Here is a 17,776-nt window from a genome sequence, read left to right as displayed (position 1 = left end):
TTCTGTGTTCGCAGCGGCAGGGCGAAGCAGTGGGGGTGCTGCCAAGGCTTTATTGATATTTTAAGGTGATGAAGCACAGATGAAAACAGTGATTCGGGTTTGGGGTTTTGAGAAGCAGCAACACTGTCTCGATTGTGTAAAAACTGCATAAATACAGTGCTACACATAATAAAAAAACGATATACCCTTACACCTGATGTGACAGACAAACACAGCAGGTATTACATTTTTTTTCTCTGCCTGCGATGCCTCAATGCTGTGTCAAATATTACAGCTCCGACACTGAGGTAATGAAGACAAAATATTGTTTTGCTGCCAAAACATCTGTAATTTTCGATCAACACGGCCTTAACAGCAGCAGTATGTGTTCCTGTGTGTGTGTGTCAGTGATTCATGCTTCTGAGTGTGTGTGTGCTTCTGTGGGTGCAACAAAGCTAATCCTCTTCGTGCGCCTGAGAGAAATAACGGAGAGATGCACCTGCTGCAGGGTAATTCCTCCAGTATGTGCTCACGTCCTCTTATCTTCATTTTCTTTCTTTGAATCGGCTCCTTATTAATTTAACAAAGACTCACTCACTCATTTCCAGCTTCTGTGCTTTCACATAAGTGACACATTAAAGAACTTTGGAAGCATAAATGCCTGTTTGGACTCATTTACACACACGACATTTTAATAGTGCATTCATTTATTTTCTCAATTTCTCTGAATGTCTTTTGACTATTGTGTTCACCTCCTTTACTCTTCATCTGACTCCTTTCCTGTGTAGCTAATGCAAGCCACAAACAATATAAAAATTTAATCTGAAGTTTGCTAATCTATTAAGAAGCAGTGGCTCTGACAGTGGATATGGTGAAGAGAAACAGCAGGCAAATGTGAGCTGATACATGTATTTTATAATAACACCAATATATATTTGTACTGATCAACATGATTATGAGCTCAAGGAGTGACTCTTAGTTCAGGAACAGGAAACAAATCTCCTCAACACCTTTCTGATGACTGAATCTGGCAGGTTGCTAAGTTGCTTAGCATAAACGCTGACACAGTCTGTCTGAAACAATCCGCCCACCAGCGCTTCCAAACATCGCATTTGTTTCAATTGCACTACAACTAGACAAGTTGTGGTTTCGCAAGGGTTTCTGGACTACTGTTACTTCTTTGAGGCTCTACTGGTTACATAATTACCCATTATGAAATGTAATTTCTAGGAGGCTGGGCTGCTGTACCACCAGAGCCGTTCCATTAATCCCATTGTACAGAAACTGGCAGATGGTCCAGAGAGAATGGCAGCGAATGCAGACAAATGGCTAAAGAAATTTGTTTGCATCAGCTTCTAGACAATAAATAAGTGAAATTAAAAAATTTAACGAAATAAGCCATTTAAAAACTATCTATCAAATTAAATAAAATTATACATAGGTGTCTTTAATTTTTTCTGGGGGAAAGCCAGTTCTTCAAAAGGCTAGCAATCTGCTAACTGATGTTGTTTAGTCCATTAAGGCTTTAGGGAAACTAAAAGCCTGCTGCTACCAGTACCCGCTGGTACTGTTACAACCTTAATACTGACAGAAAGGTGTTCTACTAGAGCTGAAACAACTCCTACTATCAAAATCAGGACAAAAATATATATATTTGTAGGGCTATCCTGTGACTATGGCTGTGTACCGAGCTCGGTACTTTTCAGAGTACTGACCTTATTATGTCAGTATGAGCAAGTATTGATTCGCAGTAGCTCAATCTGTGCCAAATTTCAGTATCAGAGCACATCTGGGTTAGAGGAAGCAAGAGAGCAAAGCCATGTGACGCTTTCACCAAAGCATCAGCAGGTGATGTTAGCAGCTTGGTGTAATAGCGTTGTTTAACGTATAAGTTGAACCCAAAGATGATGATGAAACTTTTAGTGAGACATCGACAGCTTCATCATCATCTTCAGTTAAATTATCAGGCTGTTGGATAGGCTGTGGTCAGATAAAAGCTCTGTGGCGGAGGCGTGGCCCCGGGCGCAGCTGCAGGGGAGGAGTGGAGCGGAAGGCTCAACAGGGCGGCGCTGCGAGGCCGGTAAGAACAGCTGATGTTGTTTATGGACTGATGATGGTCTCCCTCCGCTGTGTTTATAGTGAGACGAGGAGGAGCGGCCAGAAGAGAGATCAGCTGGGCTCGTGAGCTGTCAGACTGTGTGACTGAGTCAGCTGTCAAAACAACAACACTTGAATAAATGTGGAAGTTGGCTGTACCTACCTGTGTGTGCGTGTGTCTGTGCCTGGTGTATTCCACAAGTGGTGCCGAAACCCAGGAAAGTGCCGGTGGGGAAATGTCCGACCCACAGGCCGCGCCACCCGCCCAGCCTCTGCAATTCTTGGCGCAGATGCTGGCGGAGATGGCGACGATGAGCCGGGATCAGGCGGCCGACCAGCGTGCCCACCTGGCCGCACTGCGGGAGCAGACGGACCGGCAGACGCAAGTTCTGGAGCGGCTGGTCGGGGCCGCTGCCACGCCGAAGCCCTCGCCACTGTCGGTGGCGGTGCCCCGGATGGGGGACGGGGACGACCCACAGGTTTTTTTGGAGACCTTCCATGCCACGGCGGAGGCTTGCCAATGGCCGCGGGAGGAGTGGGCTCCGCGGCTGCTCCCCCTGCTGTCCGGGGAGGCACAAACAGCGGCCCTGAGTCTGCCTCCGGCGTCGAGGAGCAGCTTCGCGGACGTGAGCCGGGCGGTGGTGGACAGGCTAGGGCTCACCGCCGAAGACCACCGCCGGCGGTTCCGGGCCTGTCGGCTGGCTACAACGGACCGACCATTCGCCTGGGCCCGGCAGCTGCGCGACGCGGCGGTACGCTGGCTGCAACCGGGAACATCGGAGGGGGAGACGAAGCTGGTGGACAAGGTGGTGCTGGAGCAGTTCACGGAGGGATTGCCAGCGGAGACAGCGAGATGGGTCCGGTGCCACCGGCCCGCAAGCTTGGAGGTAGCGGTGACGCTGGCGGAGGACCACCTTGCCGCTGGAGCAGGGGAACCCGGGGACGCCGGACGGAGGCCGAACAAACAGGCCCCAGTGCCGGCCCGAGGCGCCGTGTGCCGGCACCAGGGCAGGCAGAGCGGCTGCCGGCGCTGAGCCCCACTAACCCTTTCGCGGCGTTGGTGCCGTCCAGGGGAGCCGAGCCAAGTGGAGCCGCCCCCGAGCCACGGAGAGCAGCACAGACGCTGGGGCCGGAGTGTTGGAAGTGCGGGCAGCCGGGGCACCTGAGGAGGGATTGTCCGCTTATGGAAGTGGGGCAGGTGTTTCGTGTTGCTGGCGCCCCAGCACCCTCCCCCGGTCCAGGAGGGACATACAGTATTCCGGTAAGGACTCGAGGGGGTATACGCCAGGCGTTGGTGGACACGGGCTGCACGCAGACCCTCGTACACCAAAGCTTGGTTCGCCCCGGGGCATTGCTGGAGGCAGAATGGGTGGAGGTGAGGTGTGTGCATGGTGACGTTCACAGGTATCCCATAGTGCCGCTGTTATTAAAGTATAAGGGCAAAACGCATAGAGTAACGGCGGCGGTTAGCCCGCGCCTGTCGCACCCCCTGATTCTGGGTACCAATTGGCCGGGGTTTCATCAGCTACTGGGACAGTACGCGGGGGTGCGATCACGACCGGAAGCGGGGTGTAGCGTGTGCGCGGCGTTCAGCGGTGACGCGGGGTCGTCCGACACTGACTCCGGGGGGGAGGAGCCGGCGGGTCCCTCACGGGACGTCCCGCCGGCCCCGGAAGTGTCCCCCATGGGTGATTTCCCACTGGAGCAGTCTCGTGACGGCACCCTACGCTCAGCCTTTGACCAAGTGATGGCTATTGATGGTCACGTGGTGCGCCCTGAGGCCGCGCAGACCTACCCGCGTTTCGTCTTATTAAACGACCAATTATATCGAGTGAGTCGTGACACTCAGACAGAGGAAACACACACCCAGTTGTTGGTGCCGCAGGGCCGCCGGGAAACGCTTTTCCAGGCGGCCCACTATAACCCCATGGCAGGGCATATGGGCTATGAGAAAACTCTGGAGCGAATAACGGCCCGATTTTATTGGCCGGGCATCCGAGCGGATGTGCGCCGCTGGTGCGCGTCCTGCCCGGACTGCCAACTTGTTAACCAGCCGGCCATACCGAAGGCGCCGCTGCGCCCTCTCCCCCTCATTGAGGTCCCGTTTGAGCGCATCGGCATGGACCTCATCGGGCCGTTTCACCGGAGTGCACGCGGCTACCGCTTTGTGTTAGTCCTGGTGGATTACGCAACGCGGTACCCGGAAGCAGTTCCGCTGCGCACCATCTCTGCAAAGAGTGTGGCGCAGGCACTGTTTCAGGTCATCTCCCGAGTCGGAATCCCGAAAGAGATACTGACTGACCAGGGCACGTCGTTTATGTCTCGTACACTGCGGGAACTGTACGAATTACTGGGCATTAAATCTATTCGGACCAGCGTCTACCACCCTCAGACTGACGGGCTGGTGGAGCGGCTGAATAAGACTTTAAAGTCCATGATTCGGAAGTTCATTAACGAGGATGAACGCAATTGGGATCACTGGCTAGACCCTCTGTTATTCGCAGTGCGGGAGGTGCCCCAGGCCTCCACGGGATTTTCTCCCTTTGAACTGCTGTTCGGCAGGAGGCCACGTGGGGTGCTCGACCTGATTAAAGAAAGCTGGGAGGACGGTCCGAGCCCCGCCAAAAATGAGATTCAGTACGTGTTGGACCTGAGAGCAAAACTCCACACTTTGGGGAGGTTGTCACGGGAGAATTTGCTCCAGGCTCAGCAGCGTCAGCAACGCCTGTATGACAGAGGGGCTAGGCTCAGGCAATTTTCACCGGGAGATAAAGTGCTTGTGTTACTCCCTACTTCCAGCTCGAAGTTGCTCGCCAAGTGGCAAGGACCCTTTGTGGTCACACGGCGAGTCGGGGACGTGGACTATGAGGTCGCTCGGTCGGACAGGGGAGGAGCCACGCAGATTTATCACCTCAATCTCCTCAAACTGTGGCGAGAGGTTGAAACCGCTTCTCTGGTGAGCTTGGTGAAGGAGAGAGATGAGTTGGGGCCTGAGGTGCCAAATTCTATCATTCCCACCTCCCTCCCTTGTGATGACCATCTCACACAGGCCCAGAGAGCGGATGTTGTCGCGTTGCAACAGCGTTTTGCGGACGTGTTCTCCCCCCTGCCCGGCCGGACGTCCCTCATCGAGCACCATTTCGTGACGCAGCCCGGCGTGACGGTGCGTTCACGGCCCTACAGGCTCCCGGAGCACAAGCGAAAAATCGTGCAGAGGGAATTGGCGGAAATGCTGAGGATGGGAGTAATAGAAGAGTTGCACAGCGCCTGGTGTAGCCCCATCGTTCTGGTGGCGAAGAAGGATGGGTCTATACGGTTCTGTGTCGACTATCGCAGGGTGAACGAAGTGTCACGCTTTGATGCCTACCCCATGCCTCGGGTCGACGAGCTCCTGGACCGGTTAGGCACGGCCCGCTTTTTCACGACACTGGACTTAACCAAGGGCTATTGGCAGATTCCCTTGTCTGCCGAGGCCAGGGAGAAAACGGCCTTCTCCACTCCGTACGGTTTGTACCAGTTCGTGACACTTCCGTTTGGCCTGTTCGGGGCCCCGGCCACTTTCCAGCGTCTCATGGACCGGGTACTGCGTCCGCACGCAGCGTATGCTGCCGCCTACCTGGATGACGTGATCATCCACAGCGACACCTGGGCGGAGCATGTGCTGCGGGTGGCCGCGGTCCTGGAGTCCCTGAGGGGGGCGGGGCTCACGGCCAATCCGAAGAAGTGCGCGGTTGGACGGAGGGAGGTGCAGTATCTGGGGTACCACCTGGGGGGCGGGCAGGTGCGTCCACAGGTGGAGAAGACGGCGGCTATCGCATCCTGCCCGCGCCCCAGGACGAAAAAGGAGGTGAGACGGTTCTTGGGGTTGGCGGGTTACTATCGTCGCTTTGTGCCGGGGTTTGCGCAGCTAACCAGCCCCCTGACCGATCTCACTCGAAAGGGTGCCCCGGATCTGGTCCAGTGGACGGGGCCGTGCCAGGCGGCGTTTGTGCAGGTGAAAAAGGCTCTCTGTGGGGAGCCGCTGCTTCACACTCCTAACTTTTCCCTCCCTTTTGTTCTGCAGACTGACGCCTCGGACAGAGGGCTGGGAGCCGTTTTGTCCCAGCAGGTAAGGGGGGCCGACTGCCCTGTCCTATACATCAGCCGGAAGCTAGCAGAGCGCGAGCGCCGGTACAGCACCGTGGAGAAGGAGTGCCTGGCCATCCGGTGGGCGGTCGGCTCCCTGCGCTATTACCTCCTGGGACGCTCATTCACCCTCTGTTCGGACCACGCCCCGCTGCAGTGGCTCCACCGCATGAAGGATGCCAACGCCCGGATCACCCGGTGGTATCTGGCGTTGCAGCCCTTTAAGTTCAAGGTGATCCATAGGCCGGGGGCGCAGATGGCAGTGGCCGATTTCCTCTCTCGCTCGCGCGGGGGGGGGGGGGGGAGTTGGCTCGGCCGGACGGCTCCCCGGCCTCGAACGGGCGGTGGGGGTGTGTGGCGGAGGCGTGGCCCCGGGCGCAGCTGCAGGGGAGGAGTGGAGCGGAAGGCTCAACAGGGCGGCGCTGCGAGGCCGGTAAGAACAGCTGATGTTGTTTATGGACTGATGATGGTCTCCCTCCGCTGTGTTTATAGTGAGACGAGGAGGAGCGGCCAGAAGAGAGATCAGCTGGGCTCGTGAGCTGTCAGACTGTGTGACTGAGTCAGCTGTCAAAACAACAACACTTGAATAAATGTGGAAGTTGGCTGTACCTACCTGTGTGTGCGTGTGTCTGTGCCTGGTGTATTCCACAAGCTCTTTTACTATGATGGCTGCATTTAAAAAAAAAAAGGCAAACAAATATTTAACCGTAACCAATTACAGTCGGACATAACTGTGACCCTGACGTCCACAATGTCTGCAATGTGAATTAATTATATTGAATTTATTATTATTTGAATTGATTGTGCCAAAATGAGTGCTGAAAAGTACCAAACAAACGTACCATTGGGTACGGCTGCTGAATTCCAGGTACCAGTACTGGTTCTGGTTTTATTGTTAGTTCCAACATTAAAGACACCCAACGCAACTTGTGTGCATCACCTACAAAACTGAAGGAAACCCAGAGACTGGGGGTTCTCCAAGTTCTCTGATAACAATCTTGGTTTGTAAATCATAGCAGTTGATAATTTGTCCCATAATTTGATTAAAATGCCCCAACAAAGCTTCAAAAGCCCAAAGTATAGAGGTTCAGTTCATTGACTGGAATTATCGGGGTTGAGGCCTAGCAGACGATTGGCTGGTTGTTATGAAAAGAGAAACTAAAGTATTTTACTCTAAACAGGCTTTTTAATTATGTGTATTTAGTTCTTTTAACATTGAGGCTGACATAAGTGACTTGCTTTTGGTGCAAGCCCTCATGTGGCCATTAAAGGAACTGTTTGGCACTTATGGCATCCGGCTTTATTTTCTTCAGTTTTTGTCAACGACGTCACTGCAGTTCTAATAGAAATTCTTGCTTTCTTTCTTTTGCACATTTTTTTCTTTTGTTACACACAGACATTTGATCACACTAAACTCCATCCAGTCACACTCAGTCACACATGTCAGACAGCGAACAGGATCAGCTGCTATCAGGCAGCGAACACCAGAGTTCCTGTTAGTCATTTGCTTCTAGCCTTGCTGTTACCTCTAATATACCAGATACGAATCTAGGACATCATGTGTTGAAAAATGACTTAAAAAATGAATTATCTGCTAGTGAGGACTTATATAAACACTGGCAAGGTGTTGACTCGATTTTTACACTCGCAGGATTAGCACCGATGCTCGCGCCGCATCTTAAAACTGTCCAAGTTACTGAAAAAGCCCTCGCGTCTCCAGGTATATCTGAACACCTCACTCCTTTCATCCCGACTGGCAAACCTGGCCGCTATCACATAATTAAATAAGATTTATACCATCACATAGAATAATTCTGTGTGGGATGATGGCTAAGATTGCTATCCCCCCCTGCCGCCATTCCCACCCCTTTTTTTTTTTCTTCTTTTTTTTTTTTTTTACACCAGCCCACTCACACAGCAATTGGAAAAACTGGCATAACTGAACACACACACACACACACACACACACACACACACACACACACACACACACACACACACACACACACACACACAAAGTGGTGTGGGTGTGTAGATGTCCATGCTTGAGTGGCCAAATGCAACCCACTCAAACAGCCAATTGTGAAAGTAGTTATCAATAAATTTCTGCGGACATTTGTGATACAGGTATAATTGGTTTTGCAAGACTTGGAAGTCACGTTACGATATATGATGAAAGATTGATGACAGACCGGTTTCACGGCTTCATTTACTCGTATTTTCAGCCACTGCTGATGAATTTATGCCCCAACTAATTTGAGCATAGTATTTGTGTGTTCCTTCATGAACCCTTCGCACTAAAGGAGGCAAACTCTTTGTGAGTTCCCCTAATACACCAACTGCTCATCATTGTATTAACAGGCGTACATTTACACAATGGAAATAACTGTGTTTGACCAAAAAAAGATCATTTCTCATTTTATTGGAGTTTTTTTTCTCACCACAAAGCGCTAAAACCTTTGCCAACGCCAAACAATTCTCAGACTAACACCCAAAGAAATCCTCCTAACACCTCAGACTCAAGTTAAACTTGCCACTTGGTCTCATCAAACTCATCCCAAACTTCTGAACTGAAGTGTGTACTGTGTGGCCTTTTTTTTTCCTGCTAGGATTATAATTAGGTCTATGAGGGGATAATCGTAGATCTGGATCAGCACCAAGGGCGAGTCCAAAACCAATGTCTGTACCAACGTCAACCTAAAGATGCTCCTCCAGTCTTCAGACACCCCGATGAAAACATAACCTTTAAATGTGGGGGTCATTTTGCCGCTGAATGCCAATAAAATACACAATTTAAGCTGTGTTGTGAACACAAGTCAGGTAGTCCAGCTTCACTTATAGGAACCAGACTAACATATTCAAAGAGGCTGAAAATACAACCCCCCCAAAAAATGTATTTAAGACATTTCTAACACTCAGTCCAAAAATCCACAAACTCTTCAACTAGGAACCTAAAAAAGGGACTAGATATAATCTTGTGAACTGAAAACAAGCAGGACAGACCTCCAACTGAATAGCGGCTCCATATATTTCCTGCAGCCTGCTCAGATTTGCTATCACATGATATTGTTGACCGCGTAGAAGTGTGGACGAATATCAAGTTAACCTGAAAAAAAAAAACCTAGTCACAATGTTTTCAGCTCTGGACCTGCGATAAGGCCATTTCGCAGATCCCTTCTCCGACTCCGTATTGCTTCTTCATTGATGTGTGACAAGATATCCGGTGCTGTTCAGCTGCTCACGCCGTGTGTTCAGGTATTATGGGATGTTGTACCGACAGAGCAGAGGGCTGATGGAAGACGGTCGCAATCGCCCTCTCCTCATTAGATGCAGGGCTGACTGTGCTCATTAGGCCGGCGGCAGCACGATGGGGATCTATTCTCCTGAGGTGACCAGAGGTGCTTACGCAGACCTTCCAAGTCTCAGTAATGATGCCCCAGACCTGTCACTCTTGTCACAAGACTGACATGACCTTTTTCTTGCTCATGCGCTGTTCCAAAAAAAAAAGAAAGAGAGAGATCCTAATTTTACAGGATGAGGCAAGAGAAGTCCTGTTTTGCCCCCCTTTAAATTTGGAAATGAACCCAGCTTTGCATCACTGTGCTCTGTGTAAACGTCTCTGCAGCCGGTTCACTTTTCACAAGTGCCGACAGAGATGATTTCCTGTGAATTTATTGTCAATTTAAGTGATTGCAATTCAGGTTTTAATCTCGGCACAATAGCCAGACCTTGCCATTAAGACCTATGAAATAGAGGCACGCTGAGCAGCGACAGAGCGGCTGAATAGATGTCTGGAAGCAATCTGTGAAAGATGGCTGATCAATGGCCGCCAAACGAAATGGGAGATGAAAAGATGTCTTTTAAGGCTTCATGAAAAGGGAACTTGTTGGAGGGCGTTTTGTTCGGCTTTCCATTTTCAATCTCAATCTTCTGAATGCAGCTTTACATGAAAGGGGAAAATAGCAATACCGTAGCCTCCTGCGGCTTTCTACCCCCTGTGTCAAGTGCTGCCAGGACAGCATGTGACATCTTAATGTATGAAATGCATGTTTTTTTAATGACTCAAACCCTTTTTTAAACAAGGATTTTATGCATTCGGGGAATATATTTCATTGGGTATTTAAGAGGTTAAATATCCTGCTTAATCTCTTAGCATCTGATCACCAACCACTTAGAGCAGGGGTGGCAAACATAAGGTCCGGGGGCCAGTTTCGGCCCAGCAGAGAGCCCTTGGGAAATGTGTTTTCATCGCTTTTACAGCTTTTCCTACTGAGAAAGACCTCCCACACTGCCATTCATGCTACACCAAAGCAATTATTAGTTATAATTATTAGATAAACAAAATTAAAACACAGCAAAATTCTTGTTTTTTCAGTATCACCCAGATTTATATCTTTGCTTTTTTTTTAACCATGAACATTTTTTTAATGAATTAATGTGAATTAGTCTGGGCAGTGAGCAACTGTAACTATTTTATGAATATAGATTTCTCTATTTGGGCTGGCATCGTGCAACATTTCTTTATCATGTAAAAAAGCTGAGATATACTGTTGAACTTGCACTTCTGTTTCTTATTAATCTGGATTAAAAGTGTAGTTAAACATCTTTAAAATGACAGAAAGGGGAGTTTCGCTGGTTTGAGTGAGGGGTTACATTTGAGCTACGTGCTTATATGTTGTAGTTCAATTCAGTTTTCTAATTCAATTTTATTTATACAGCACCAATTCACAAAAACAGTCGCCTCAAGGTGCTGTTTATTGTAAGGTGGACCCTACAATACAGTGGTCCCTCATTTATCGCGGGAGTTACGTTCTAAAAATAACCAGCGATAAGTGAAATCCGCAAAGTAGCGAGGTTTTGTTTTTACAATTATTATAGATGTTTTAAGGCTGAAAAACCTCTCACTACACACTTTATACACTTTTCTCAGACAGGCGTGAACATTTTCACACTTTTCTCTCTTGTTTAAACAGAGAATGAAACCAAAGATCAAACCTTGTTTTCAGGTCCAGAACATGGGAATAGAGCAGCTGCCAGAGAATTCAACATTAATGAATCAATGGTACGGAAGAAGACGACGCAAGAAGAATGAGTTGAGTAAAGTTTGACTTATCTGACTGTTTTGTTTCGCTTAATGCGCCTTATAATCTGAAATATACTGTAACTTCTACTTTAGCATGTCCAGAAGTCCAACTTCTTGTGCGATGGTTAGCATCTTCCTCTGCCTTTTGTGTGCTACTGCATGTGCCTCTGATAGTGCAAAACATTTTGTCGACATTGTTGTGTTTGTTGGGGAGAAAACCTACAAACACACAGTACAGCACTTCAGAGTCACACTGTAGCGATCGAAGAGTTATGTAAATTTGACAAGCTGAACGCATTCTGTACCGGCACAGAGGAGATTTTGTTTGAAAGCAATTTATAAATAAAGTTATTATTATTATTATTATTATTTGACAATGTTCTACAGCCAATCAGGATGCAGAAAACAATACACTGGGGGAAAAAAAGCATGCAAAATTGCACAAAAAAATCCGTGAAACAGCGAGGGACCATAGAGGAAAAACCCAGCAATCATATGATCCCCTATGAGCAAGCACTTCGGCGACAGTGGGAAAGAAAAACTCCCTTTTAACAGGAAGAAATCTCTGGCAGAACATAAAAAAAAAAACATAAATACATTATGGGGTAGATTTACTAGCATATGTGACGTAAGCAGTGAACCTAATCCTAGTCAGGTCATGGCCAACCTGGTGGATGCTAAGAGGTAGAGCGCAGATTAAATTGCTGACACGGCTTGCTGAAAAGATGGAAGACTGTGTAACAGATCCTGAAATGTAGATGAGATTACATCAGTCCTAAATTGCATTAGATACAGATGCCTTGTAAAACAATGCGGTCAGATCCAGTCCTCGCTGGGGCCCTTCCAAACAAAGCCTGATTGTAATGGGCCACATGAAGCGCCAATTTAGCCCCACGCAAGCTCCAAACATACAAATGAGAGCCAACTACAGCCAAGACATACATTAATCCTAGCCCAGATTGGGGACTGTATGAATTATGCTAAGAACCTTATCTGTTATTTCCCCTGATCTCCCACTGGGTGAATTGATTGCGTTTTTGCTCTTAATCCGCAGCATGCCATGCATCTTGGGAGACAACCAGGGAGCCATCTTGAATAAATAGAATTTGGACTTGACAAAAGCCACCTCCAGCTGAGCAATGAGAAAGCATCCTTTTACCACTGCACATCTCCTACTATGCTGAATGACATTTGAAAATAGCCGGCTGAGGTTTACATGGAATTGTTGTATCGATTTTCTGTTTCTCGCTTCAGCTGCAGCTCCTCTCAGAACATCATGTGCGTATATGACACTTATCAGGATGGATAAACCCATTTCGGGGGGAAAACGCCTTCTGTTGCAGCGCTCCTCAAGAAACACCTCTGTGCAAGCAGAGAGGGTGTTTTAATGAGATTAATTAGATCGCTTATGAGTGATGGTCCTCCACCAATTACCTGGGCCATAATACCGTTTTCCTCCACCCAGGGCGTCGCGCTCCGCCGAGCGGTGCCAGCCTTCTTGCTGCAGCGGGAAATGATTAATCATCTTATCACCATCCCAAGAGATAATATGACAATAAAGACAAAAGCCTCTCTGGCTGGGGCTGTTTAAAGCCAAGAACCGCTTCCTAAATGCCGACTCCAGAGTTCAATTAGGCGATACGGGTGTAGCCTTTTAGAATACAAGCTTCCTCGGTGTTGTAACACAACACTGCGGAGGTCTGACTCGAGGTTCATTCCTTTTCTATAATGAGGTTCTGCAGTTCACATTCCACCAAATGACAGAATATCAGAGGTGCTTTGGCAAGACAGAGACTGTGCCGCGGCTGTTTTTCATTCCTGAAGGAGAACAGCGGGGTACGGCCTCCCTCACATCTATTTCCTTTTCCTTGCTGAAGGGCAGGGAGGGTCACAGACACAGAGGGATCACAGCGGCGAGCATGGCAGCCAGGAATCAAACCACAGCAGGATTCAGCCACGGATTGGAGAGCCGGCGGCCGCATGCAGTGCGCTGTGCAGGCTTTTATTGGCCCTTCTCCATCACACCTGTCACACATGATTGGGTTTGTAGAAGCGCTTCCTTCAGCTGAAAAGGCCAAAGTAGATTATGGGGGAAGGCGAGGTTGAAATGGAATAACCAGTGGAATGGGGCCAAATATAACGCCGTGCTGTCTGAATGCAAATCGTGATTGAATTACGAATGATTTGTGTAGTTTAGCGTAAAGTCTGGCCTGGTTGGAACGGGGGGGGTGGCCAAACATTTTCATGTCACAGACCCCCCCACCCCCTCAACCTGCGGGGAGATGAAACTGAGACTAAAAGCTAAAACTGCAATAAAATCATCCTTACACTTAATGTAACATCTGTAATTGCAGAAGTTCCTATGGAATTGAGTTGCAGTGATATTAATCTATTTCTCAATTTGCCGAGGAGCCCCAGGAGCCCTGTCACAGCCCCTGGAGGTCCTCTGACCCACATTACGAATACCAATGTGACTGCAGCTTTAACATGCAGAGGAAATGTGCTGTTTTCACACTAGTAATGGCTTCTTCATTTTGATGAGTTGAGACCAAAACCAACAATCACAACATCACACGATTACAGAAACACAGGTAAATACTGTTTTTGGGGAGGACTAGTTCCAGCAGTGGATGAATATGCATGTCGTAATCTCTGCAACTCTGCTCTGAAACCTCTGTGCCATTTATTTGAAAGCTTTAGTTATTTATGGTTTTTGAAGATTTTAAAATATACATATATGCTGTATTATTGCAGATAAAGCTATCCAGCTTTATAGAATGAATTCAAATCATCTCCAGCTGCACGTTAAAGTCATACACAAATAATTAATCAGGAATTATGAACCAACAGGATTATGGGTGTGAAAAAAGGGCTATTACGTATAATGTATTAAACCTTTGTAATTTTTTGCTACTTAAACATGATTATGAAGTCTTAAAGGTCTAAATCCTTGTTTTGACACACATAAAAAAGCATCTTAAACTCTCGTGCGGTCCCGCTTTTCATGAATACCATCTGTATGAAGGCACAGGCTGGAAAGTGCACCTTCCTCACTGTTTTCTACATCAATTTTCTGCACCATATTTATGTCTGATCAACCATTCTGTTTTCCCGCGCCCCCCTGATGCTTTGCTCTTGGTTCCAGCTGCGCAATCCTGAAAACGTCCCTGAACACAACAAATTCAAAACAGTTCTTCAAACTTGTAGACTGCTCTCCCCTCTGTGTGTTATCTGCCGCACTAACCGAGGTCAGCATATTTCTACCTGCCAGTGATGCAGATTAAATACCTACAGAGCACAACTGATGTATTTGTATAATTAGTAGCTGTAATGTGATTGCTGTATAAAGAAACTAATATGTTACAGACAAATGGAATGTGATTACAGTAATGTGTTACCCTCGACACCGGTCAGCAATAAAAGCATGCTACATTAGCTTGTAGCGATAGTCGTACCTTTAGGTTTATTTATTAACACCACTTTAAAAGATTCGATATAACACTGTGAAAGCTAAAGGCGCCCCAGATGTGTTCGGGTTTTGAAAACAGCAGCCTAAAGAAATTATGTATCCAACTTTCATAAACACACAAAACTTTCAAGAAAAGTTAAGCTGGGTTTGGTGGTTTAATATAATCTTTTTTAAATCAGAAAAGAAACGTGTTAAATGTTAAACCCAATAATCGTTTAAAGGGGAAAAAACTAATATGCTAAATTCCAGCTTCATATTTTTATTCTTAGTCATTTTTCTTATACTGACCCTGGGTGCTTTCCATCAAGCCTTTTTTTAGCCCCTCCCCCTCCCCTTAAGGCTCAAGTAACCCAGGCCTAGAGATCAGTTCATGACCATCTGGTAACCAATGGTTGTTAGGGAAGAGGTCTTCCTCCGCCCAGTTGGTGAGTGGCTGCTAGAGTTTGCTGTTAAATTGTTTGCTAAAGCCAAATTCACTCAAGCCCAGAAATGAGCCAGTGGTCCTAGAAATCTCCCCTGGCAACCACTGGTTGCTAGGGAGAAGTGTGTATTTGTGAGAGGTTTTCAAGTGGGTGCAAAGAGGTATAAAGTGCTGCACCCAAAACGTCCTCGTGATTGCTCTGGGCGCCTTTTGAACCTGCTTTCTTCCTGTTAAAAGGGAGTTTTTCCTCCCCACTGTCACCAAGTGTTTGCCTAAATAAAATGTGCTTGATGGTGTATACACCTGTATGATTGTAATTTGTAATATTGTTGAGTCTTTACTATAAAATGTAAAGTAGCTTGAGGCAACTGTTGTGATTTGGTGCTATATCAACAAAACTGAACTGAATTGAATTCAACAGAGAAAATGTGAAAAGTGTAATGCAAAACAGAAAGCACCTTTTTCCGTTGCAGAGGTAAGACAACTTTTACTTTAAAGGTGAGCTCGCTTTTTCAAATTGCACTACAGCGCAGATGAATGTGTCTGCAGATGAATCAGCGTCTGTCATGTGACTGATTTCAGCTGTTTTTCACTGCCAGCATTCCAGGTCAGGGAATAGAAAATTTTCCAAGCAACCAAAGGTCACCAAGGGGTCACCGACAAGTCTCTAGGCCTGTGTGAGCGAGGCAGGAGCCACCTTTTTGTCTAACTGGCTGGCTTGAATTGGCAGGTTACAGCTGTATCTGCTCTCACTGACATCACACAGATCAAAAAGTAGAAAAAATACTCTGAAACTGGGTGTTTGGAGGAGCCTGAACTTTTTGGATCTTTTGGATATCCAGACCTTATAATGTGAAACTCCCCCCATATTTAGATGAAATGTAAATGTGTATAACATAGCGTATAACATAAAGTAATGAGAAGCACTAAAAGCAGTTTCTCTGTGCTTTGTATGTTTGTCAGATGGCGCTGTTTTTCTTTCCCTTCCATCCTTCTTTTGACATTATATTGTGATCTTGTAATTACATGTGATTATTTCTGCTAGATATTTGTCCAGCTAATTTTATCCACACGGCATTCACTGTATGCTCTGTTGCTATGTAACCTGCAGAAAGGTCCATGCGGTAGGGGCACCGTGGAAAGGATGTCGATTTCACTTGATGGAGGAAAAAAAAGCAAGTTGGATTTTTTTCTTCTTTGCTCTGATGCCAACTTCAAAAAGTGAGAGGAAGGCGGGCAGCACGTTAGACGGAAAGCAAACAGGCAAACCTCGGTCGGTGTTTGAGTCCATCTTTATTACTGTCATCACCCGTGGAGGTAATGTTGTTCTCTGGGCTGATAGGTTGTCCAACGCAAACAGTGTCACGCGGCTGTGGCGCTGCTCTTTACCCAGCAGACCCTCTGGGAGGAATGCAAGATATCTTCATCTGGGCGCTGCCTCATTATGGCTTCCTCTGACAAACACATGCACACCACTTCCTCTCCTGTCCAATATACACTTTCCCTCTGCCAAACACACGAGCTTAATCTGAGCAGCACACACACTCAGCCACACTTTCGCACTAGTTTCCTCACTTTCTCTCTGCCGCACACACACCTTTTGGGTGTAATAAAACAGCGGATCAGAGTCATTGGCTGCTGACAGGGACTGACACTGAAACCTGCTGTTGTTGGAAGGCTGCCTGGGAGATGTTCATTACTCACAAAGCTTGTCGGTTTGGACAGGAGAGGAACAACGGTCTTATTAAGTGGAGACCTGGAGCAGCCGTAGGGGAAATACACATACACCCACTCGTGCACCCACATGGGCTCAGAGAAAGTTTAAAGTGCGTCTTCAGCTGATAGGCTGAGAGAAGTTGGGGGGGGCTGTCAGAAAAATTTAAAACTTTCCTGCGACGGCAGAATGTGCTGAGTTAGGCGTTTGACACGGCTGACAGACAGGCAAATCGTGACATGACGACACCCTAAAACGTCGACGGTGGAGCCTCAGAGCGGAGAGGGGAGGTAAAACCGCGCTGCGGAGGAATGCGAGGGCCTCGTTCTCGCAGGAGGCTGCTGGTATTGATTGGAGTTTCTGATGTCTGTCTAGCTCATTGTATAACTCTCACAAGAACAGATTCAATATTCCCAACATGGCTGAACCTAAAGCCTTGTTTCCATAGTAACTCTGCTCTCTGTCTCTAAACATAGCCCTCCTGACTGACTTTAGCTCTGCTCAGATCATCAAGCACAGCTGAAGAGGAGGTAGATGCGTGGACATGGACGATAATGTTCCTGACTTGAGGCGATGAAACGATTTGCGAGCTTGTCGGAACGGCCGACGGCTCGCTGTATTTACAGTCCAAACCGGTTACAGCGCCAGAGCGGGAGAAGAAGAAACGAAACAAGGTGAAAAGAGGTTTCTCATTCCATCAGAGAGTGCTCATCCATCTTTCATAAAGAAAAAAAAAAAGATTTACAAGGCGACACTTGTTGATCGCACCAATGAGGACACCTGGGTGTGTTTGCTGCTGTAGAGTTTTAATCACAAAGCTCGCAATTCATCTCTGAGCTGCTACTTTTCACCAACTTTGCAAAATCTTAAAATAGCAGCATCTCTCTA

This window comes from Copadichromis virginalis, linkage group LG23 (assembly GCF_057382275.1).
Source record: "Copadichromis virginalis isolate Kocher_CV1m ecotype Utaka linkage group LG23, C_Virginalis_male_GT1.1, whole genome shotgun sequence".
Taxonomy (NCBI): domain Eukaryota; kingdom Metazoa; phylum Chordata; class Actinopteri; order Cichliformes; family Cichlidae; genus Copadichromis; species Copadichromis virginalis.
Note: the sequence above shows the minus strand (reverse complement) of the source record.